At 45.7% G+C, this 24,437-nt stretch overlaps 1 protein-coding gene and 1 non-coding gene across 2 annotated transcripts in view; one reads left to right on the plus strand and one right to left on the minus strand.

Annotated features, from left to right (window-relative positions):
• LOC146833288 (inactive dipeptidyl peptidase 10-like) overlaps nucleotides 1–24,437 on the plus strand; it is a 574,623-nt gene that overhangs the window by 167,813 nt on the left and 382,373 nt on the right. The window lies entirely within an intron of this gene.
• On the minus strand, nucleotides 14,561–14,869 carry LOC146833289 (Nuclear RNase P). Its single transcript, XR_014960953.1, has one exon.

Below are 24,437 nucleotides of genomic sequence, written 5' to 3' on the forward strand. Positions count from 1 at the left end.
AAAGAATCAGATAGAGCTGAGAAAGAACTACCTCAAGCAAGAATGAATTAGAGAAAGACCGAAACAAGCGAGAAAAGCAGAAAGAGGACAGCCTGACTTGAAGGAAACTGTGAGAAACAGAGAAAAAGAAACAGGGCATGAAAGACAGAGAACAAAGTGAAGAAAACAGCAGCATGAAATAAAGAGTGAGCAAATCAGATAAATGGGTAGAGAAATGAGGAAGGAAAGTGACAGAAGGTGAAAGAAACAGTTGTATCCTGTTAGAACGAAATGTTCCCCGTCTACTGTGTAGAGCGGGGGTCTCCAACGGGTAGCTCGACAGCTACTGGTAGCTCGCTGGCACCCTGGAAGTTGATTCCTGAAGTGCAGCCCATCACTGTATGTTATTCAGGGCACCTAGCTATCTTAAAGATGGCAGAGCTACACAACCTTTGTATCCTTGGAGTGGCTGCCAACCAAACCAATGGCAGGGCCAGTGGGCCACACACTTATTGTCAAACACAGGGCTGTACCTGCAACATAACCACCTATCTCCATTTTCAATTTAGCAAAGTCACACAGAGATAGGTACTTTGCAAGCCACACTCTATCGATCATACAGTACCTGTGAAAACTGATTCCGAAATCAAGTGCCAGCTTTAGCCAGTGTGGAGTAGATAAGGTGTGGGACTGATGGAGACAGAGCAGAAGTATGTGATAGCTGTGTGTTAGTAACCCTCTAGCCAGGAAGAGCAGAGGCTAAAGTGAGAGTCGATTAAGGTAATAGCCTTCTTTGTGTCAGACGGTGGGAGTGGAGTGCATATATGTATGTGTATTTGCATAATTGTTTCCCTGTGCATGTGTATGAACATGCGTGTTACTATGTGTGTGCTGTGTATGTGACTGGTGTTGTGTTCTCCTTGAAAGACATAATCTTACCCTGGAAGCATCCAGGGTCGGACTGCACTACAGGGCAACTAGGCAGTGCCCGATGAACCGGTCGGACAAATCAGTATGTGGGCTGTTTTTTTTTTTGTAGTACAGGGCCGTTTTTATGACCAGGTGGGCCTGTTTTTACTGTTGATTTCCCTGATCTTACCACAAGTATTGCCTGCAGCAACACAAATGAATGCAGTCTCCTATACTTCGCAAAATTCCCAGTGTGACTTTACTAGTTCAAAACTGGCTTGATTTGCAAATGTGGGCCACTTTTTTAGCTATCTAGTTCGCTAATGGGGTTCACTTTTATTTTGGTGCCAGGTTCTATTTGTTTATCCTAGTCTGACTCTGGAAGTATCCTGGTCAGTGGCATAGCAAGGGAGGGGGTTGGGGGTGACGGGCAACCCCCCCCCATTTCTCCTGCTCTTACATTCGGCCGCCGCTGGGCGGCCACCGCAGGGACCGCCACAGGTGGCACAAGGTTTATCTACGCCACTGAACCTGGTGTCAGAGAGCAAAAAATATATTCTGTGCCCCTAGTACAAGGGGTTCTTCTCTAGCATAGTTATGATTATTCTTGAAATGAGGTTGGCACGGGCATAATTGTGGAACATCCTATCATATGTTGATCATCCTTGGACTAATGGCAGCTATCCTTGGTGTATTGTGGAGTATGTTTGGCTTAATTGTGGTCATTTATCACATACTTTTGCCCATCCTGGGATTAATAATGTCCCTGACTGGCATGATGTAGTGGCTCTTTGCATTATAGGGGCAGCCACAGTACAATTGTGACCCAGACATAATGGCCTGTCTTATGCGCCAGGGTGGTTGATATTCTTCTACAATTTACAATTTAAATTGATAGGGTCTTGCCACAATATTATATCCAGAATATCGACAACCACAATATCATCAAGGTCATTATTTATAGGTGATATATGTAATGTTATTTACATTTGATTCATCTTGAAGATATATGTATTTTCAAGATATGTAGATGTCTATTTTAGGAATAGTAAATCTATAGTTACTTATGTATATGTACTTTCAGGATAATGTATTAGTTAATATTCTGGATCTGATATTTTGACCTGATGATATTTCGTCACTTGATATGTACACACACCTGGGAAGTCACTATTAGTAATCCTGCAATGTGTGGTGTTTTATGTGGTCACTACTTTAATATTGGTCAAAGCTATTATTCGCTCAGGACTCTTTGCATTGATCAGAAGTAGCTCTTGTTATTGAAGTTGCTGGAGACCCCTCCTCTAGGGAGTATGTTCCTCTGCCCTCTATTACACTCCTGGTAAAATGTTGCACAGACTCATTAATTTCTGTTTCAATGAACACTATTGACGTTGATTCACCAAATTGCCAGGCCCTTTGACCTCAGTGCCATCACAGGAAGTGACATCATATGACCTTTGAACCTGAATTCCAGAAAGACCTTGATTCTGAAGACATCACAAAATTAGGTGTTACTGAAGACTGGTGCATACCTCAAATAGAAAATGTATTGCTAAATCACAGTGAGATACACAAAAATGAGATTTAAAAAAACAGTAGCCGTCAGACCTTCTGGTACTAATTCGCATGAACCAAATGTTGCATATAAAAAATGATATTGGCTTGATTCTCTTCTTATCTTTATTAATAAATTATGATTTATGATCACTTGTAAAGAGCTATTCCACTAGCATTAGTCACAATAGTGGAACGTGGCAGAAAAAAGTGGCACATTGTTTAATTTGTTTATTATTAGTTTGTGCTCTAAATAGTGTTTGTGAGAAGTTGGCCTGGTATATGCTGTCCACTAGTTAAAGTGGGCACCTTGCACCAGTCCAAAGGACTCTTATTGATGATTAGGTTAAAGACAACCTCTATTGAAAGCTATCCTATTGGTAGCTATGGAGAGCAGCTTTCAGGCTAAGTCTCGAAGGAATGTAAAGTAGCTTGGTATACCAGATTATAACCTCCTGAATGAACAAATGAAAGGAGAACCACACAAGGAATATATAAAATATATGTATTTAGTACTAAACACTCTCTACTAACCTCTTTATGAGATTAGAGAACAAGGCACACAATATTAAAGCACTAGAACGACAGTAAATAGCACAATACACAGCGGGCTCCGGGGGAGACCGAACCATATACTAAGAAAGTGGTATAACAACCCCGACTTGACTAGACACAGTGCTTAGAGCACGTAGAATCGTTGGGACCCCAAGGAGCCACCCAAGGTAGTGACACAGGGGACCCATGGAGGACGTGTACAGTGTGAGAACACAGACGCGAGCTCCGTACAACTCCATGGGAAAGTCGCGGTTGGAATTAAAAAGATTAAGGGCACTTAGGAGAGGACTTCAAGCAAATCCTTTGGAACATAGAAGATGCTAAGGCCAGCACCCTTGAGAGTACCAAGGTATCCATGTTACCTATCCCAGAGGAGCTGCATGCATAGGGGTCAAATGGTGTCGGAAACGCTCGTGGATTTCAATGGCGTGATGCGAAGAAGTGCTGCTGCCGGGAAGATGAAAAGTGTCCGGTGTGATCCAAGCCTGGATCGGAGCTGAGAAGAACCTGAAAGCAGAGGGGACAGAGTCTGGGTCACTTCACAGTGACCAGGGGGCACGATAGACAAATGCCCACCGATATCGGGTGTTTCAGGTGAGAAGAAGTGAAAATTGACTCTGCAGCCACGGGGACCAGGAGACGTCGATGACAACCAAAGTCCGGAGGTGAGCTGTCCCACGAAGGATGTCGAGTGCTGGGGGGTCAGTGTCAGGATTGAACACCAACAAGGCTTGGTAACTGCAACCCATGGGGTCAGAGAAAAGATGCTTTGGTGAGGACCAGCAAGGTCCTGGGGACTCCCCAAGCGATGGAGATTCAGGGCACGTCTGGAGCAACCAGGAAAGCCCACTGAAAGTTAAAGTTGCCTTCACAGGGACACACAGTCCAACGGACCAGGGATTGCGAAGGGACCTTGAGCTGAATCACAGAATACCAGCTCACGGAACACTCGTGGAGTGTAGGCCGGAAATCTTCAGTGGAATTACTGCTCGAGTCAGGACTACTAGTAGCCCAAAGCACAGCCTCAGGGATCACCAAAAAGTACATGCTGCTGCAAATGGACACGGTGCACAGGGGTACAGGTTGCACGGTCCCCCTGAGGGATGCCAGTCTCAGGATTGCTGAGAGCACTAGTCAACCTCGGGGACACTTGGAAACCCACCTCCTGTGTTGCAGAAATCTTCAGAGTACTCAGGAGCTCGGGAGATGCAAACCCATCAGATGCGTTTAAGGTGCCTACCTTGCAGGGTAGTAACTCCTTTACTCCAAGGGAGATTCTTCAGTCATCCAACGTAGTGTAGATAGTCGAAGTACTTGGTTTCTGTAGCAGAGTTTCATCCAGGTAAATCCAAAGTCCTCTAGTCAGGGGTTCCTACTTTATACCCAAGGAAGGGGTGGGACAAACTCTGGAGACCCACCTATGGGATGGGTCAGGACAGAGGGTTGGCTACACCCATGTCCTTTGTCCACTTTCGCGCCAGAGCAGGAGCAAATGGCTCCTGCAACCCGTTTGAGCTGGACTATGCACAGGGACACCAAATGTACCCCCAGTGCAGACATCAAAGCACTCTCAGAGTGCACCCACCCAGCTGCAATACACTAAAGCCTGTCTGGGAGGTGGTCACACCTCCCTGTGTGTAAACACAAATGGGGCTGTCCCTAGTTGGGATTTCTACAGGATTTCTAGAGAGGCTTATCCAATGGGGGCATCTCACAAAAAGTGAAGGACTGGCCTCACACACCACCTGGTGTCATGCTTCATCATAGGCCGTCCTCGCCCTCTAAAAACTTTGTTTGATAGAGGGCGGGCATACACCTGGAAACAGGGATGCACTTCTAAACTAAGTGGTAGCCCGTGAGCAGTGAAAAGGTGATTTAAAAACCATTGCAGTTGTCAAGAAACTGATTTAATTAAAGGGGCAACTGCATGGTATTAAAAAGAAGTGAGCGGTGATTCGGGAAATAATTATCTCATCACCGTGCTAGATGTGGTCAACATGTTTCTGCTTCAAGGTCCCCGAAGGGTACATAGCATTCGTCAGGACCAATGTTTTTAAAAAGGCTCAGTCTTTATACACAAATTGTATGAAAGATCAACCACTATAAGAGTGGGAGTTTATGTGAGTATCAATATTCCCGCTAGTCTAGTACTCAAAAGAAATACCTGTAGAAAAAGAAGAAAGAGAGGGAAACAAATGCATATCAAATATGAAAGTTTCCTGTTTGTAGTATTTACATTACATACATCACCACACCTCCCTGTGACAGTAAACCTATTGTCCAGCCTTGCCCTGCCGGAGTTTCGTCCAGCAGAAGGAGGGCAGACTCGTGTCTGTGGCTGGTAGCATCCATTTTGTGATGCCAGGTTCTATAAAGCTGGTACCGGGTGTACCGGTGTTGTCATATTTCTCTCTCCAGTTACTGGTGTGGAGGTATGATTCCAAGGTGTTTGACACCAAACACGACATGTTTCCATGCAGCCGTTTTAAAGTTAGCATTTACCACGAGGTTATAATGCACTTAAGTATATATGGTTGACTGCATCACAAACAACCCCGGAATATAGGTTCCAAAGGCTGCAGAGGGGCTCTGCTCATGCATGGGCACTGTCTCACATAAAACCCAGCACCCTGCCTTCAGGATTGTTAAGGCCTGCCAAAGGAGTGACTGATAGGTTTAAATGTGAATGATTAGGATAGATATCTTGAACCTATATCTAAGTAAGGGGTGCATGCACCACCTTACACAGGCTGCTGTAGTAAACCTGGTGTGTCATTTTGAATGGTCTCCCTGGGATGGCATAATACATGCTGTAGCCCCTGAGAGGCCTCTGGGGTACCTATGCCCTGGGTACATAGTATACCATATACTAGGGACTGATAAGGGTACCCCAGAATCCAATCTGGAGTGTACCTAAAGTACATGCGATCAATGTAGAGGAGAAAGCAGATAGACTGGGGTCCTGAATAGCAGGATCCCCGTCAGACTACGTCGAAAACAGTGAAACATCAGCAAAAAGTGTGGGTAACTATAAGAAGCAGATCCTACTCTCCTACAGTGCTTATTGCACTTCTGATTTTATTTATTTTTAACCAAACTTATGATCTTTCAGTGGGAGCTGCAGATCGCAAACAGTGCTCATCAGAACACCCTTTACCTTCTGTTCTTTGCACTGATCTTGCCACCTCTGAGGCCAGGGGTTACATATGCAGTGTAATACCTCTCAATGATCAAGCCAGGGGTCAAAACTGCATCCTGTGGCAACGTCTAAATGTAGCCTGGGGTGAATAAGACAATCCCATGTGTTCACTCATGGCCTTCTGTATATCTGGGATCAGACCGAGAGCAGTGCTCTGGGATCAGGATGGGTACCCAGAATGCCCTCCTCATATAGAGAGATACTGTGATCCCTCCGCCTGCCTGAGAGAGCCTAACAGTGGCAGCAGCATTAATGTCTGGTGGAAGGGACAGAACTTTACTCCTGTCACCTTCAGGGGAGAGATACCTACCGGCCTCTTTTATTAAATGGTTTGTTAGGCCGAGTTAACTGGATCCTTTGCTCCATCGTCTAAAACTGATGTTAACAACAGGAGGCGGGTGTTGGAACTTTGTAAAAAACCCTGCATCAAACATTGTAGACAGGAGGTGGCATATTAGAACATCAGCCCATACGTATGGTTATTTTTTCCTTAGTATTTGACAATGTTGCTCTGCAGTATTTGCTGTGTGGGGTGATTAAAAGACTTTTAGTGTAAAGTAAAAACATTGGATGCACATGGATGTATTCATTATTATTGCATATTTATGGAATTTTGTGTTTAGTCCATATCATCTCCCCGCCCCACCCAAGCAGGACTTGTACCATTCTACCTCTCCATCAAGTGGCAAAGGCTCGGGTTTGGGTGCTTCAGGGCACCAGAGGTGCAGATGACAGCTGGAGCCCTGATTATCCTATGAACCTTCAAACCAGTTTCCACATCCAGCACAAGGGAAGCAATGATGGAGAACCAGGTGGAGAAACAGAAATATTAGGGTGTTATTTTGAGATTGGTGGTATCAGTGCATCTGCCAAAAATGAGCTTTCCTACCTGCCAGCCTCATTGGGAGCTCAGGGGATAGCAGGGAAGAAACCTCCTAGCTGGATAACCAGTTGTGGATCTGGCATCAAAAGGCATGCCTTAGTTATGACTGACCAGTAGTCCCTTTTAAGAAAAGAGGCTTCAACTAGGAGAAAACTCCCAGAATATCAAATATACTAGCTTTACAACGTACAAGAAAAAAATCGCCTCTTTCAAGGTTTGTCTTTTGAAAATGTGAAAAATACAGGCCGGGCAGTCATGCCCCCTTGAAATGGCAGGCTTACCAGCTGGCACGGTGTGATTTTGGCAAAATGCACCGACCTTGACTGTAAACACTCTTTCAGCCAAAAGGTACAGCTGCACATCTGAAAATGCAACATTTGGGAGACGCATCACCATGGAGCATCCGGAGGAGTGGTCTCCTTTGCCCAAGTGGATAAGCAGCCCAGCTGTGAAACTGGAAATGAGGCTTGTAGCCTTATTTCTCCACTCCTAAGGAGTTTCTGTCCGGGTACAAGAATTGGCTTAAAATTGATCGCACAACAGAAAAATAATTGTTGGCCCACAGTCTTGACTGTGATCAATGAGATTCAGTCTGGAGGCAGTCTAACCTTGGAGCTCACGTGTGGGGGCGTGTGAAATAAAAGTAATTTGCTTTTGCATATTTGTAAGAATTTTGGAATAACTACATTAAATTATGTACAATTTTGTAAAGCTGTATTTTAATATTAAAATGGATGCGAGGACACATTTTATGCTAAAAATATTTGGCCAAAAATAAAACCACCATGAACAGAAACGGTTCATGTTCTGGTCATTCACATTCTTTGCTTGGGCTTACTTGAACTTTTTGTGTCAACTCTGTGTAATTAGGCGAAATGCATAATATCATAATTTCTGGAATTTCGCATAACAAGCATACTGCAAAATTACTGATAGTACTTGACATTACACAGTTTTAACATAAATTTCACGTAGGCCTAGTATTCTACTCTGTATGTAAGGGGTGTCGCCCTATTTGGCGCTTGGAGCGCAGCACCAGAGTTTGTTGGAAGATGTGTACAACCAAGCCCTTCGGAACACACAGTACATGTGAAAAAATTTAGGAGGCAGCTGAGGCACTCGAATTCTTAGGCCAAGAGTCACAAGAACTCACTATAGATTCTGAGAGACATAACAGAGCCTGGAGGTTGGAATCGGGCAATGTCGGATTAAGCCCTGTGAAGGTCCCTAGGCAGTTAAAATTTCTGGGCCCCCCCCACGCAAATTATCTCTTAATACCAATACACTGGATTTTATTTACAAACTGACAGCTGTCAGAAGATGAGCCTTTAAGAGACAAATTGTTCTGTGAATTTGATGTCTCTGGTTTATGTACTTTAAGGGGCCAATTATGATCTTGTTAGGAAAGCCCTCCGTATGACTCAGTCCAGAGGGCTTTCCTTGCGAATTGCGCTCCGTGAGTCCGAGCAACTGATTCCGATGCACCCGTATGGTGACGGACTTGGTTCGCTCTGACTCCCATTGAACTCTATGGGAGCCTGTATACCAAATGCGTACACAGACTCCCATAGCAAAAAGGGGTGGGTGGGGAAAAGCGTACACCCTGTGGCAGGCACCCCATGGTGCCTGCCAGACTGTGCATGCTTGGAAAGGGGGGACCTATGGGTGCCCCCATGGGACCGATTCGGAGGGCCCCGGGTGAAGGAGGGTCTGCTACAGGCCCCTGAAGTCCGATTCCCACAGCCGTTTCGTCTCGCTGAGACCGAGTTGATACGGCTGTCCGAATCGTGCATCATACTCGTTCATTCGGAAGCCGGCTCCATTGAGCGGCACGATCTGGCTGCGAACAAGTCGGACTGGTAGGATCGGGTTTGGAAACAATTCAGTCGACGCGGACGAGATCTTCGCATCGTACTTGGTCTTCGGAACGGGGGAAGATTTGGTGGGAAACATAGGCTCTGAATCAGATTTGCTTGTTCCGGAACAGGTCTGGAGGCCTTCCTAACAAGATCATAATCGACCCCTAAGTTGTTAATGTGTACATTACATTAATGCAGTATTTTCTCTATATAGTCTTTAATGTTAAGTTTTCGAATCTTTGAGTTGATACTTTTTTTTCAAAATTTTTGAAACAATATTGAAGAAAGCTTGATTGTAATTTTCTTTCAAGATCAAATCAATATTGTTTTGATCTGTTATCACGGGGCCCCTAAAAGGAGTGGGGCCTATAGACTGGTCCCTAACATTCCTATTTGGTAATCCAGGCCTGGAACCGGGGGTAAATTACAGGTAGGTATGGTCTGGCTAATAACCTTACTGGGTTAGTGTCCAGTGACAGGCTGTGTTAAAGGAATTATGGCCAGCTGCCTGCTTGTTTACAGCTGCCTCACTGCATATGATTAGGTTCCATTATTAGCTTCACTAAATGGAAATTTATGAATAGAAAGCTCTTTTCGATTAGCAGTTCTCTCGCATTCTACTTTATGCAGAAATACTGCCCTCTCACAGACACTTCTGCACACTTCCTAATCACTAGCATTAGGACATATTGATTTTTTTTAACAGCGGACCTTGTTATGGACAAAGATCAGTTCATTTTTAACTGCAAAAGTATCTGGTGTTGTAAGACTGTTGCCTCAGCGAAAGATGGTGCATGCCATTTGACCCTTCGGAAGCTCCTTAAGATCAGTGGCGTCTTAACGCATGGGCACGCTGGGCAGTTGCCCGGGGGCCACACGAGCATAAGGGCCCTATCAGACCAGAATTGAACACAAATTTTCCGTTAAACATTTTTATTTCTGTGAGTTGTTGTGTAAGTAGGGTCCAGAACACTGCTTTGCCCGGGGGCCCTTAATACAGTTAAGACACAGATTAATGCAGCTACTGCAGCTCTATTCTTTCTTACTAGTGCACAGTACTCCCTTTACGACTATCTTTGTTAAGGTGCAGCAATACATGTACTAATCTGCATTTGGGACCTCTGCTTTTGTGCTCAACCCATGCTACATTTTTGAGAGGTGTCAGGGTTGGTCTGGTCTATAGGGCAATCAGGCAATGCCCGATGGGCTGGCAGATCAGTGTGTAGGCTTCTAGCAGTTTTTTGGCTGGTTTTATAACCAGATGGACTGGTTTTTACTATTGAGTTCAGATATTAAAACAAACATTGCCTGCAGCAAGCACAGATCCATGCAGTCTCCCATACATTGTGAAAAACATATACAGCTTGTCTGTATAAGTTTAAAACAGGCCTGATTTGCAAATGTGTGCCATTTGTTTTTTGACTATCTGATTTATTTTCGTGCTTGGGCCTATTTTTTGTCCCAGTCTGATGTTGGGAGGTGTGCAACTTTGCAAAAAGGACATCTATTTCTTAAAACTGCACATGCTTGGTTGGTGCCTTTATCTTCCTATGAGGTCACCCTGTGAAATGTTGAGACTGTTATTCTCAAGACTATAATGATTGCCAAGTTAGGTAGCACATGCTCCCAATAACGCAGCAACATTATTGAAATTGCGGTGATGTCATAAGTGGATTTCTAAAGTGATGACAATAGAAAATTAAAAATGGTTGTACAACTTGTTAGTATTTTGTTCAGACTCTGCACACTCAAAGTAATGTACACAATCAGGATCCTAGTCAAGCTTGTAGGCCTGCATGGTTATAATCCTACTTTTGCCACCTATACATATGGCATCTTTGAGTCTCTTTTAACTTTTGCTAGACTCTCTTAAATAAAAAAATTATTCACCACTGCGATCGATGGTTTGCGGCCTGGTGACCTTGACATTTAAAGAGCATGGGAGCATTTGTGAGCTAACTCCAATGGTCAACCTTCTGAAATGTCACTGAGAACGCGGTCCTCCAAAGTAATTCCTGAAACCTTAGCTGATTTGCTTGCTCGTTTTTTGGTTAACAAATTACTGTGATTTTGCCACTTTTGGCCTACTGCGCATGGTTATTGTCTTTACTTCTGAGCAGGGAAGTCTTTCTTTGAGTGTGTGGCCTTGATCATGCACAGTTTTGTTATCTTAGTGATATAACATGGAAAAAGGAGAGGGACAGTCACCTCAGGCAGCCAACTTCAAAAGAAGCCAGCTACTGGTTTCAGCCTGAAGGAGAGAGGGTTGGGGAGGGGGATATTGAAATGAATCATCCCTAGATTGGAAGCCAATCAGCTTCCTTCAGGGTAGGTGTGATGTGGTTGAATCTTCAGAGGCTGTTGACCAAGTGTACTGTGGTGATATGATGCCTTTGAAGGATACCAGAATTATGCTGGGTAGGCGACGTAGCAGAGCAATGCCTCCATTAAGCTGTGAGAGGATGAGGCCTTGCTCTATTGTTTTAAAGTCTGTTTCTAGAAGAAAGGGTTTCACTTGTTACATAAGTAAGAACTGCTACAGAGTTGTCTTTGTTTTGCTAGCAATTTCTTCTTTAAAGACAAGGTCCGTGTCGAGGGTTAATCCAAGTGATTTGCCACTGGTAGTGAGATGGGCAGGTGAAGCAGTATATGTTCATGCCTGAGAGCTACACTTGGTTCTGTGATTGTTTGGTGGTGTTGTGGAAAAGTTACCCTCAACCCTTTTACTTCTACCCACCTCGGAATCCTCAAGCCACCCTCGCCTCCCTTTACCCCTACCCACCCCTGAACCCTCAAGTCACCCTAAACCCTTTTACCTCTACCCATCTCAGAACCCTCAAGTCACCCTTGCATCCCTTTACCCCTACGCACCCCTGACTCCTCAACTCACCCTAATCTCCTTCTACCTCTACCCACCTCTGAGCCCTCAAATCAGCCTTGCCTAGCTTTACCTCAATCCACCCCTGAACCCTCAAGTCACCCTCACCTCCCTCTACCTCTATCCACCTCTGAGCCCTCAAATCACCCTCACCTCCCTCTACCTCTACCCACCTCTGAACCCTCAAGTCACCCTTGTCTCCCTTTACATCTACCTATTCCAGAACCCTCAAGTCACCCTCACCTTCCTTTAACCCTACCCACCTCTGACTCCTCAACTTAGTCTCGCCTCCCTCTACCTCTAACCACCTCTGAGCCCTCAAATCACCCTTGCATCCCTTTACCTCAATCCACCCCTGAACCCTCAAGTCACCCTCGCCTCCCTCTACCCACCTCTGAGCACTTAAGCCACCCTCCCCTCCCTCTACCTCTTCCCACTTCTGACCCCTCAAATCACCCTTGCCTCCCTTTACCTCAATGCACCCCTGAACACTCAAGTCGCCCTCCCACCCACTCCCTTTACCGCTACCCTCCCCTGAACCCTCAAATCTCTGTCCCCTCCCATTACCTCTGCCCACCCCTGTACCCTCAAGTCACCCTCCTCTCTCTTTACCTCTACCCACCCCTGAACCCTCAAGTCACCCATGCACTGTTATTTCTACCCAACCCTGAACCCTAAAGTAACCGTTACCTTCATTTACCTCTACCTGTCCCTAAACCCTAAAATCACAAGTTTTTATATAACATAGAAAGTATGTTATTTAAAAAAAATACTTAGCTTTATGGTAAAGTACTGTGTAATAAAGGCACAAATACTTACCTGTGTGGTACTTACCTGTGTGGTAAAGACTGTGTGGTAACAGTCCTGTGTGGTTAAGGGTGTGTGGTAAAGGCTGTTTCCTCTCATAAAGGACAGATCCCTGCCCCGTTCCTAAACACTCTCCTGCTTCCACCCTAGCGGCCCTAAATGTGATGGGGTACAGTCCATTGCTTTATGGCCTCAAGTTTGTTTGGCAGGCACCTTTGCCTCTTTGACAGTTTACCCAATCTCCACAACTCTCATACCCTGTACTTTAGGTTATACCTGAGACACCGCCGCATGTGATGTCACAAGAAATTTTGTTTACCTTACAGTTCTTAGAACCCACTCATTGCTTACCAGTGTTTGGCTTCATCTTCACTCTTGTTTCCTTGCTTAAGTGAGTGACAGCTTAATTTCCTCTTTGGGTATTTGTCCCTATCCTGGAGCATGGCTCAAGTACTGCTTCCCTTTCCCAGTGCCCTTACATTGCCTGCCACTTTCAGAGATGTCATTTTTTTCCATTACTTGCATCTCATTACTCCCTTTCTACACTCGCATTGCTTCTCACACTGCTGCCCAACCTCCTCCTGTGTTGTGGTTTGTTCGGTCCTCCTCTGCCCCTACCTCGCGGTCACTTGCATAGTCCACCACCCAACCCCACTGCTTCATTGCTTGCCTCCCCCTATCCCGCCAGAGGAAAAGTGCCCAAAAGTCGGTTTTCAATAGGCTACAATGTTGAAGATGGCACTGCTATCCCTGCTCTGCATGGCCTCTTTGGCAATGTCTTCATGCAGCACCAACACAGTGAACTTCAGCTTGGACGTAAAATATATATATATTCTTTTGTGTAGGCAGCGAATAATCCCATACTATGAAAACAAATATCTGCCCTCACGGTCAGTGCTGGCCAAGTCATGGCACTTTTCTTTTCTTCTAACATTTTGCCATGCTGCACACCAGCCACACTGCTGTACAACATGGCTAAAAGAAATTGACAAAGCCAATAGCTCTCCTGTAGGAGAGACCTATTGGCTTTGTCAGTGCTTATCAGGTCTGGGATTTACCAAGACCTTTTGATTTTAATACAATTATATATATAATATACTTTCCTATAGCGGCATTCAGTCAGCCCTCATCATCGATTGGTCTTTTATTGTCAGTCACATGTTTCTTGTGCCCACTACAGTTTACAGCATGAATCAATGGGTTGGCCCTCTTCAACCACTGGCTAACTTCACTGTCAGTGATGACAGTCTGCGCTTTCATAAGGAGCACATCTGAAAACAAAGTAGCTCACTTCAGTGCCAGCGAGTACTACGAAATGTGCACTTTCTGAGACCCAAAAATATGTTTGCTTGCGTGCTCCCACAATCCACGGTAAAACAAAACAAGCATTGCATGCTAAATACACATGAATATCAAATGACGAAAACACAGCTACCCAAAAACGCAAGCACTAACATTACCACAACAATCATTTGCACTGTGAAATAGGTCTCGCATTTACGCGAGATTGAGCTAGTGACATTGCACATAACAATGCCTTTTATTTTTGTTTTTTAAAACGAAATAAAAGGGAATTGTCATTTACAATGCCATTAGCTTAAACTCACGTAAATGCGAGACCTATTGCATTGCAAATGCTTGTTTAGGAGTTGTGTCCTGGCAAATCCATCCACAACTCAAGCCACTTCCAAAGCACAGCCAGTCACAATGCAATCCTCTTCCCAAGCCCGTGGGTGCACCCGCATTAGAGCGCATGATAAATGTGGAAGAGGCAACAAAAATCACCTATGGATCTAAGAGCCTAGAAACGTCCGCGATACGAAAAATATGTGGCATGTAAATCATTCAACAAACGCCTGCTATAAGTTGTCATACTTCTCCGCTTCGAAACGTAGGTAATTAAAGTGAAAGAACAAAATGCAATTAATTTAAAAAGCAGGAGGACAGTAGTCTGAATTGGGTTATGAGGCGCCATTACCTCACCTCAGCCATTGCACTCAGAGGAGTGCCAGCCGCGAGCCTCTTCCAATGCCCGGAGGGGGTAAGCATCAGCGAAAGTACCAGATAAACGGTCCCTAGCATCTCCTGCCGCCCCCTTTGGGACCCGGATCTCTGGGAACTCGCTCCCCTTTTCAGGGGATGCCCTGCTGGGGCAATTACCGGCTCCTGTCTCAGACCTTCCCCAAGGTACATGAGTGACGGACGCACTCTGCACGTGACCTCAGTGATGAGCCACCTCCGCTTCCCCAGTACACACCGCTCACTGCTTTATAAATGACTCTGTTACATGTTCTTGTAAACTGAGGGTGGATGATTTATTTTTAATTTAGGGGAGATGGTGTGGGAATATAAAGAGAGGGCACTAAATGCTCTAAGGGTGTGGCATACAATGTATAAAATGCACACTACCAATTCGCAAATTGCCAGGTTTCACAATGAAAACAGATAATAGCTCGGGCCTCCAAATATGTAAATCAAGCTCTGACGTTTGGCCTATCACTTGTGCCTAACCTCACACCCAATCACGGACTACGCTATAGAACGGCCATCTTGGAAATTTTGGATTTTAGAGGAGCAAATTGCTTTCAGTGAACTGTGTCTTCTGTAAAGCTAAAGTACAACTTTCAGTAAATAACATGAGTCTGTGAACCAGAGCAGAGTCAGATTTCATTGCCCGCTCTGTTAGTTTGATTAATGACCAAGTTAAGATGTATCAAGAGTTTTATCTTCCTCCAAGGAATATAAATCTACACGTTTTGCTGACATGACAAAGTGTTATTCCACTGTTTGCAGATGACAACATTTATAAAACAAGCATAGCTGCCAAGGTTTTAGATTGCTTATGTGTGACATTTTCATAATGTCAGTGTACTTATGAGTGACATTCAATGACTATGAGTGACACTTTCTTGTGAACAAAACTAAGCAATGAAGACAAGGGAAACATAGACATATCAGAAAAGACAACCATTTGAGCAACAAGAAACTCTAAGAAAATCTTAAAACTGCTCCAGAATACCAGGAATGGAAGGGCACTAACTTTGCAGGAGGACCTCGTAGTTAAAAATGAATGCCAAACGGCTGGTAATGTTTTACTGGTTTATTGAAGTGAAAGAGCTTGTGAAGAACTAGTGCACCACAGCTGCAGATCCCGAACCTCAACTAACAATCTGGCAAAGTTCGAGACTGCTGAACACGGTCTGGTACAGAACTGTGAGCAGAGCTGTAACTTACAGGCTCAGCATGATGATGTGGCTCTGACTAAATTAAATGAAATTAGGTGAGAAATACCTTGCCACTAGTGTGATTGACAGAGCAGAGCCAGGAAATCTTAATGCCCCCCTATGCGTTTTCGGTGGCTCAACCAACCACCTGAATCTCATTTACCTGTGCGTGTTTGTCCTCCACTTCGTGGTCAGCCTGCACTCACTCGTCCTCTCCCCGAGACTGAAAATATGGACACTGCTAAGCGCTTTTTTGAGCAGACAAGAATTAGTTTACCAAAAAAGGCTTTGGGGTCTTTTCCCTACTGATACAGGGAATATTTACTGCAAAAGTTCAGTTTGCGTCCATTAACTCTGCTAAAGTTAAAACAAAGCAGCACATCTCAGGCACCTGTATGCATCTATCTGCTCCTTAAGGCTTCCCAGTCAGCACCACTATTCCTGCCTAATGTCGCAATCCTGGGGGTATCATTCTTTAAACATCCATCCACTGTAAGACGGTAAAGGAAGCACTACCACGTTTATAGCGTAAGTGAAACAACTTCTATCATGCAGGCTGCCCCGGGTCCTCGAAGGGGACCCTCCTAAGAGGGTGGCCACCTTAGTGCCACATGAGGGTACACGAGGCAGCTGCCCAGTGTTGGGGACCCCCTAGGGTCACATCCGGGCAGGAGTGGGCCGGGGGCGAGGTACAAATACCTCTCCTGCCCACTTGGCGTCCTCTTTGCCCACAACCCTGACGCCGTTTCCCTCCCTACAGCTTACCCGGCGTACAGGCAGGGTGTGGGAGGGAGAGTTTGCTCTAGCTTATTATTTTGTGTTGCAGGCGGAGTTACAGGGCGATCCAGAGGCTGTACGGTACAATGGGGTACCCTCTGCACGAGCACAGCAAGAGTGCAAAGGCCAAAATCCCCAGGGAAGTCCTCACATTGGACCCTGGAGGAGTGACGGCCCCCGTTAGTCCTACGGGCGGTTGTGGACCTGAGCAACCGGGGGTTGCCTGGAATGCTTCGCCCCCCTTCTGGGGGCGTGAGTAATGGGGTGGACTGGCGATCCACCGGTGGAAGGGGTTATTCCTTTCCCCAAATATGGTAAACACCGATTGGCTATGGTCACGGTGTAATTTGGTTCATCAGGTGGGCAGGCAGCGAGGGGCTGCCTGCCCTGGGATCGCCTGTAAGATAACCCACCATGTAGGCATATTTGTTATCCAAATAAACCTGCAGCAATTTTCTCCACAAAGAAGGTGTCTTGTCTGTTTATTTCTCCAGGAGATTGCTGTATGGGGGATGGGGAGTGTTGCCAATATTGGCACTATGTAGTGAGAGGGGTTTCACAAATAACCCACCAAAATTGTTATAGTGAATGTTTCTCCATGTTTGGCCCAACCACTGCTAGTGAAATGTCTTAGTTTGACATCACAACTCTTAAGAATTGTCTTTAAACGTATGTATAGCTTGTTTCCTCTGCATTTTAGTAAGAGAACACCAAATCATGTAGAATTGTTACTGGTTGTTTACTGCGGAGTAGCCATTTTGCACCATTAAGAGATTTGGGAACTATTAAAAAAAGAATTTAGCGCCTCTCTAAGCAGTCATCTTTGTACATAGATCTCTGAATGACAATCACCCCATTTTATTCACATATGGTGCTTAAATACAGAAAGCAGTCTATTCCATTGTGTCATAATGCGGCTACGTTGTAAAAAATAAATAAATAATACGCCTAAGGGCAAACTAGGTAAGTTTACATTTAAATTCTTAAAGGCCATTTTATTTCACATTTATACTTGTATGTGCCTGTACAAGAACCCATCCGACAGCAGTTTCTGAGCTGCAGTGTGCTTAACCTTGCAATCTTTCAATTCTGTGTCCAGAAAATAAATTTTTGTGCCTCCCAGATAATTAACACTTCTTTGTTTCGAAAGCTCTACACGCGGCGCTTCTGTTGACCGAATCCCTCTCCTTCCACTGAAGAGGGTGAGGGCGGGCCACAGAAAATCCTTCCCTCGGTCAAACCAGATAGAAACAGCATGCCTTAAAGATCTGGAAGTAAGGCCGCTATCCTGCATTGCTCGTTATAATTTCTATTAGCAGCAAGCATTAGAGTCAGTGAGTTAACACATCACAGGCACTTATTTCTTTGCAGCTGCAACGCTGCACACTTACTGGTAGCTGCAGCCCGCAACTCGGACTCGGGCGGCCTCGCACATGGCAACTCCGGTGCCCGGCATGATTGAATATGAGGGCTGCTGGTGTGATTTGGGCTGGCTGTAGCTGAGGAAGCACTCCCAGCGACCAGGTTCACTCTGCTGCAGGTGTGGGTGTGTCGACTCTGATCAGGTAGCGGACTCACTTCATGATTACATTTCTTACCACAGTGCGAGCAGTGCCAGCTAAAACCTTCTCAGGACTGCGCCTTGGGTGGCAGGCGGACCCGCCTATAAAGACCTCACTAAATTGTAAGAGAAATGCCGTGGTGCTCCGTGTACTGGGTGAATGTTAGATTGTAGTACCAGCAACTGAGCCAGCCCCTAAAAAACCTGCCTTAGTACTCAGCAACATACACCATTACCGCGCCTCCACATCAGCTTTTGGACCGGTTAGCGCTCCTGATTTGACAGCTGAGGAGGCGCTATAATGCGTGACTTTCCATTTCAGTGCGGTGATGCGGATCACCACACTGAAATGCGGTAGTCTAATGCCTGATGCGTGGTACTTGGCAGGACTGAGCAAGGGTTTTCATGACTTTGATATGGTCAATAGCTGACAATATTAGAGCCTGTTGCTCTAGGCACTCTGTAACTGTGTCGCATCATGCTAGTCCCTCTCCTATGTTCACTATGCACGCTGTGTCTGTATATAACTCTCCCGGTTGAGACAGGAGGTATGGGAGCCAAATTTTAGTGCACTTAACAGTGCCTCACTGCCGCTCAGTGGTGACATGACGGCCAGCCCCAGCTTCGGGGCCGTTCTTCTGCCGAGAACACGTGCGTCAATGTCTCCAGCTCCGTACACAGACGTATGCGTGGTGGCGACTTGCTGATAGTCGTGTATGTAGCACTGCGCGTCACCAGTGCTAGAATTGTTCGGGCACGATCTCGGAATATTAGTGTTTTAATGTCCGTGCGAGCACGATGATGGCAGTTTGTCCAGAGTTAAAACCTAATGGATTAGTAGTCTTTCAAAAGACCTGCCAACTTTGAAAAACAAGCTGTTGCCATTGTGTAAAAAATATAGTGTTTACCGACTAATGAAGGAGACAGTGTAATGCTGCAAATAAAAGATCCAGCCCTGATGGGCGGGCCCAAAAGGAGACAGGGCGGTAACAACGAGGGACTAAGAAGCCTCACTATCAATCGGAAGCCAGGATTTACCATGGACGATGACACCAGCCAATGAAAAATATGGGCTGGGCTTCCACACCACTTCTAAACAAGCATTAGCATAGCCAATAGGTCTCGCCTTTGGGACCTTATAAGTGTTTAGTTATCCAGCACAATATCCTTAGTGCAACAGCATCAGCTGTTGCGTGGCTAAACACTTATCAGGTCCCAAAGGCGAGACCTATTGGCTATGCCAATGCTTGTTTCATAAATGGTCAAGAGCAGAAATTCAGAACTTAGTTTTCAGGGCAGCTTTCTTTTCCGTGTGAATCCTATGTGGAAAATACACATTTTTAAGGGCTAGCTGTTTCGCGGGGCATTGGGTCCTGGTGTCTCTGGTTCTTTTCAGATGCATTATTTCCTTCTCGCCGGGTCATTGTTTCCACTGGAAGCCCTCTCTCTCTTACGAGGAGCATTTGTGTCGAAGGATAAATGGTTTTTAACTGTTTTTACGCAGGGGTGCAATTTTGCTAGCAACGTTGTTCGTATAAAAATACTTCATCCAGGAGGAGATTGGCCTCCTAACAAAAACAGCAGTTTACTAAGGTTTAGCTTTTAATGAGGGACGAGCTAATATTTATAGCGCGTGCCACACACCTCTTTTCTTCATACCGTTTTTTTGTCCCACACTCCCGCTTCTGTACTGCGCTCCGCTTACAATTAGGAATTTACAAACAGAAGCTCTAACCTGGATCACACCGGAAGCGCAATGCTTCACAACCCGACCTTTTCCGGTGTGCCGACTACTGCGCAGTTCACTATACCCGTTTCACGCCGTCCCTTGTTTTTGCGAAGCTGGTTACGTCGCGCATGCGCAGTTCCAAAAAAGAATTCTGAGATTGTATGAAGCTGGAAGCCATTGTGCACGCCGGGAAAAAGGATTCATGCTCCCATGCTTTGCTCACTGTAACAGGTAATAATTTTTAAAAATGGCGCGAAATTTGCTCAGCTTTCTGATGTTTCTCTCACGCGTTCAGCGTAATTAAAAATACAGTTAGCAGTTACTGACAAAGTTTGGTACTTTTTTTATATTTTATTTGTAAATATGTAGTTGATCTTTTACAGACATATAGAGTTCTCGAATTTTGAGGATTGTGAGACGTGAGAAGTATTTAACTTACAAGGGCATCCTGCCCTCACATAGCCATCTCCCTGCCATACTGTCCCAGCACGTTATCATGTAACTCAGCCCACCTCCTTGCTGCAACCCCGCAATGCATACCATGCTAATCTGCAGTACCCCAAGGTCCTGCATCCTCAACAGAGAATGAGCGTAGTCTGCCTCCACATCTCAGCCCTCCCCGCGATGTCCCACCCTAACCAGCCCTAATGACAGCGGTCTCTCTATGGCCTTCAAGAGCTGTCATCCCTCTCTAGCCTGGCGCCACCGAGCCCCGCTCTAACGTGGGTTTATACAGTGTGCGCAAATGTTTGTTTGTTTCCATCCAATTCAGTTTAATTTAAGGAGACGTTGCTGTTTCACAACCAGCTTCAGAAGGGTCACTAATTGAAGTGAACTTTTACAATTGTGCTTGAAGCACACATATGGAGTGAAAAGAGCGAAGGCAGGGGGAGGCGGAAAGAAGGGGACCCACAGAAAAGGAAGCGAGAGAGTGAATGGAAGAGGAGGACAATGCGAAGGGGTGCGAGCAAAAGAATGGGCCGGATGGAGCAGAAAGTCAAAAGCAGAGAAAATAGTGAAGGGCATGGTGAGAAATGGGTGATGAAAAAATGGTAAAAGGAGGAGTAGGGGAGTAAATTTAGAATGGAAGAAAGAGAAGGAGAGAGAAAAAGGAGAAGGAGAGATAAAGTAAAAAGAGAAGGACAGGAAGAGAGGGAATGGGGAGCGAATGGCGAGGAGAGGAAGAGAGGACACTGAGATAGACTGATAGAACAAGGAAACAGTAACTAAGGGAAAGAGTGAAATGCGGAGGGACTAGAGGTAAACACTGGCAGGAGGAGGAGGGTAGAAGTAGAAACAAGCGTGCGCGCCTCGCACTCAAAGTAAAAAAAAGTTTGACGAGAGGCAGCAAGGGGAGGGGAGAGAGGAGGGGGCCTGCGCCTGTTTCCCTTGCGGGAGCGAGCAGGAACCATCTGTTAATTACAAACAGATGGTTTGAAAGCTCGCTCCCGCAAGGGAATCGCCAAACGTGCACGCATTGCCATTGACAGCAATGCAACGCGTGCACGTTTTTGGCCCAAAAAGCGAATCGATATCAAGAGGTCTCCTCCTAAGTAGCGCATGCGTGCTGCGTAGGCGAGACCTTAAAATACCCTAATACAGCATGCCTCGCAAAGCGTGCAGTGCAGGCGCTGCAACACTAGGCGAGACCTAAAAGTGGATGCAAGGCACTTCGCCGCCATCATGTAAATTGTGAAACAGATTTCTTAGAATCATGTGAGTGTTTTTCTCCCTCCTTCCCCGTGTAAATGAATGTGGCGGTCACTTGACTGGAGTTGGAGCTGCCCATCATTATGTTGGTGGCATTGCTGACAGTTTTTTTTCCAGTGGTGCAAAGGTAAAAATGGGTAAAGTGTTTTTTTCTTCTGGTTCCACATTGTGATGCCCCTGGGTAACGCCACCATTTATTTATTTCGTCTAAGCTCTAAAAGGTACTTGTTAGGAAAATGAATAACTGATGTGTGCGAAGTCGTTGGTGTGTGTGGTATTGTATCATATAAAACCAGCTGTCTGTGGGGTACTTCACGGCAAAGGAAGCTATTGTTTTAAACATAGTCACGGAAGCGGGGAACAGTATTGTGCCCTATACCTGCTTGCTAGAATATTCTGGAGCAGTGCTTGCAGCTCGATTGCAATAGCTTTTGTTACTCCCAGAGAAAAAATATATTTTACCATTTGGGTGCTCCTTCTACCTTAGCAACAAGGAAATGTGTAAGGCTATTTGTTCCGATCTTTGCTAATTGTGGCAATTTTTGGCGGCGCCATAAGTTAATTACACTCAAGTGGCACTGAGTGCTAGGGCTGTCATTAGGAGAGTCAGGGGTGCCGTGGGCACTGGAGTTGGGGGCACTGGAGTTTCAGTCAGAAGGACCCTCTTCACTGTTCCTGTGGATAAGAGAGGTCTCAATACTCTGATGAGCAGCGGAGTCAGGAGAATGGGCAGACTCAGGGCCCAGGAATCCTCGCTACCCGCCACTTGGTCTATGCCCAATGAGAGGACAACAGTATTGATTTCCAATCAAGCATGTCCGTGCCTTCGGGGTTGCATGCCGATGCTCGTGTCCAGTGCTCACAATTTGCATTGATGCCCCCTGGCTGTAATCATGAATCAATTAGCTAGTTACACGGCCTATGGAACAGTCTTCAATCCTCACTGCTCCACGCATGAGCTGCTCTTTCAGGACATTGTTAGGTCTCGCCTGACCCAGCGCATGCGCTGGTCTGGCGAAACTTATTGAGAGGGCTCCAAAAAGTGCTACCAGGCCAGCCTAGAGCTAAAGTGCATGTGCGCGGGCGCGCGCCGCGATTACTTTCACAGCCTTCACTCAACCCGGAGTGCCTTAAAAACTATAGACCTATCTCACTCCTCCCTTAGCCAGTCCAAATTCTTGAGCGCTATGTGAGCCGAGTACTTTCCCAGTTCCTTGAAGCAAACAACCTTCTGGACGAGGTCCAGTTTGGTTTCCGCCCGGGGCATGGGACGGAGACTGCCCTTTTGACCGTGTTGGATGATCTTCATCTGCGTGCAGACAAGGGTCATCATGCCATCTTGATCCTACTAGATCTGTCTGCCGCATTCGACACGGTCAATCATAGGGTTCTCCTGGAGCGGTTGGAAGGAATGGGGGTGACCGGTCTGGCTTTGAAATGGTTCCAGTCATATCTCTCGGATAGAAGCCAGGCCGTAGCTCTCCCCCCCCTTTCAGTCTAAGTTCACCAAAAGCCAGCATGGTGTACCGCAGGGGTCTGCAATAAGCCCCATTCTGTTTAATGTTTACATGCGTCCCCTGGTGGATATTATAAAATCTTATGGCATAGGCTTGGTAAACTATGCAGACGACACCCAGCTGATTTTATCACTGGAGGGAGAGCAGTCGTCCTCCCTGGAGAATTTTCACGCATGTATGCAGAATGTGGCTTGTTGGCTGAGAACTAACTCACTGCAATTCAACGCAGACAAAACTGAAATCCTCTGTACCTCGGGTGGGAAAGTCTCCCCTTTCCCTCCCGGACAACTTCTGGCCTCTTCCCTCAGACCCCCCACTACGACCTGTTGGGGCAATCCGTAACTTGGGAGTTATATTTAATGAAACGCTGTCCTTGGAGTCACATGTTAACAAGACTCTGGGGACCTGTTTCTCTCTGGTAAGAATCTTGAGGAAGATTCTCCCCCTGCTACCAGTTCATGTGCATCCCTTGGTAGTTAGGAGTTTGATCCTGAGCAGATTGGATTACTGTAACTCATTGCTGCTGGAATCCCCTCGATTTCTGATCGGGAAATTGCAGCAAGTTGAGAATATGGCAGCTAAGTTGGCACTGATGCGCCCCGTCACTCTTCCTCCACTCAGGCCCTTGCGGAGCTGCACTGGCTCCCCATAGCACAGAGGATTTATTTTAAGTCCCTCTGTGTTGTGTTTAAGGCACTGCATGGTATGGGTCCCCTTCCGTTGCAGATTAAATTTCGTTGGTATATACCCTCTCGCTGCCTTCGCTCCTCCACAGCCTGCCGGGTGGGAGTACCTCGAATTAGAAGAACTAGGTTTGGGGGACAAGCTTTTAGTGTTGCAGCTGCAAGACTATGGAATGCTTTTCCCCTGGAGTTGCGCCAGGTGAAAGACCTTATGGTCTTTCGTAAACAACTTGAAACCTGGCTCTTTCCAAAAATTTAATAATCCTCTATTTGAGTTCTAAATTCTTTCCCCTGGGGTTGCGCCAGTTGAATGACCTCATGGTCTTTCGTTTACTATTTAAAACTTGGCTCTTTCCAAAAAACGTAATACTCGTCTACCTGTTTCTAATTCCTTGCTTTTCCCTCTTCGGCGCCAGGATGCTCGTCGAGTTGCAGTGCGCTCTATAAGATTCTATTACATTACATTACATTACATTACTTTCGCTTGATGTTTGATCGCGATTGCGATTACTTTAGCGGCCGCACGGCCGCTTGGCATAGCCAATAGATCTCGCTTTTGGGACCTTATAAGTATTTAGTTATGCAACTGTTGCATGGCTAAACACTTATA

The sequence above is a fragment of the Triturus cristatus genome, chromosome 4_2 (assembly GCF_964204655.1).
Source record: "Triturus cristatus chromosome 4_2, aTriCri1.1, whole genome shotgun sequence".
NCBI classification, from domain to species: Eukaryota; Metazoa; Chordata; class Amphibia; order Caudata; family Salamandridae; genus Triturus; species Triturus cristatus.